This window comes from Capsella rubella, unplaced genomic scaffold (genome assembly GCF_000375325.1).
Source record: "Capsella rubella cultivar Monte Gargano unplaced genomic scaffold, Caprub1_0 scaffold_1, whole genome shotgun sequence".
NCBI classification, from domain to species: Eukaryota; Viridiplantae; Streptophyta; class Magnoliopsida; order Brassicales; family Brassicaceae; genus Capsella; species Capsella rubella.
The window spans coordinates 12,702,343-12,703,974 of NW_006238923.1; the positions used below are offsets into that span (position 1 = coordinate 12,702,343).

Sequence of the window (1,632 nt, forward strand, 5' to 3'; positions counted from 1 at the left end):
ATAAAATTATTTGACGATTGTAGTTTTCTTAATCAAAAGTCTGAACTAATATCACCATACATCTCTTTTATTGCGATTCCAGTTATTTAAAGCGGAGAAAATGATTAGGTAATTATGATTTCTGTAGACTTGTTAAAATTACTCTGGATTTAGGTTTGGTAACAATTAAAGATAATGAAAAAGTAAAACAAAATATCCATAAGGTGAACTATATGTTACGTTTACAAATGATTGTAACTATTATAAAATCGACAAAAGTTATTAGTTATGTTATTTTTTTCGTTGGTATTATTTTGAAAATGATTAGGCAACAAGGTCTTATGATAAAGCTTCTCCTTGTGATAGCATAGCAAAGTACCGTTTCGTTATTTGCAATTTCAAGATTAGCTTCTAATATACTTCTAATTTTGTTTCCGGCAAAAACTTGATTCATTTAATCATAAATATTAGTACAAAGAGATATATATATAAATCCAAAGTTTAAGAACAAAATCAAGCAGGGCATATAAAGATAGATAATAGGAGTTAAAAAATAATCATAGAGAGTTTTGAGGCAAAGGCTAATAAGCGATTTAACACATGTGAGATCAAAGTTTTTCTAACGGATTTCCACGATGGGAGATTGTAGACAAGTTGGTCATAGTCACAGGACTAAATGAAGTTGATAAGCTGGTCATGGCTGTTTGTCTCGCTGGCACGAGAAAGGCTACATGAAGTAGTACATACAGGTCTGGCTCAACTAAGGTGGACAGAGGGGCAATGGCGTAAAGCCAGTTTAGTTTTTCAAAACTATTCTAAGATTATAGGGCCCATTTTTATTGTAAAGTAGTAGAATAGGTGACAAAAAATAACATTAGGTCCATTTTTCATTTTTTTTTTCTTTTCAAATGTGAAAATGCCAATTTATGTATAAAAATATCTTTAAAAACATGTTTTATGGGCACACAAATTAAAATTTCTTTAGCATAAATTAGAGAAAAGGCCAAAAATATTTTTTTGCCCAAGGGCATTCTAATTTCTTGAGCCATGGCTGAATACATAAGCCAGAATTTGCACATCAAGAGTTGTCAAAAAAGAAAATAAATCATAACTAAGAAACCATCTAATTATAAACATAATATCTTAGCTATTATCTGAACCCGATTCTTTAACCTATTTCGATATGATATATGATCTGGGTCAACGTTGTTTTTGAAAACAAAAAAAATAATTAAGAAAAAGATCTCTTTACTGAGTAAAAATATTATTTATTATATAGGAAGATCCATATACATGCACCAATATATATAAAAATATTTTTTAGTCAAACTACAAATTTATTCATATATATGGAAGATCCATCAATTGTAAACTTCTTTTTGACAATCACAAAAACCTTAATGTTCTATAAATATAGCTTCTACTTATAATCTAGAAACTCACATAACATATTTTGTAAATAAACTTTATAGTTTGATACTTCAAGCAAGAAAATGGGCAACACCAAGACTTCGATGACTTTCTTACTCTTGATTATAAGTTCGTAAGCTCATATAATCCAACATCTTGGCTTCAGGTAATGTTTTCTGATTAGGTTTCATCGTGTCAAAGCAAGAACGTAGATATGATTATATACGATATTCATATGTGGTG

General features: G+C 29.2%; 1 protein-coding gene across 1 annotated transcript in view; it reads left to right on the forward strand.

Moving 5' to 3' along the window:
• The window catches only part of LOC111828723 (defensin-like protein 43), a 4,146-nt gene that overhangs the window by 415 nt on the left and 2,099 nt on the right, over positions 1-1,632 (forward strand). The gene's annotated exons all lie outside the window — the stretch shown is intronic.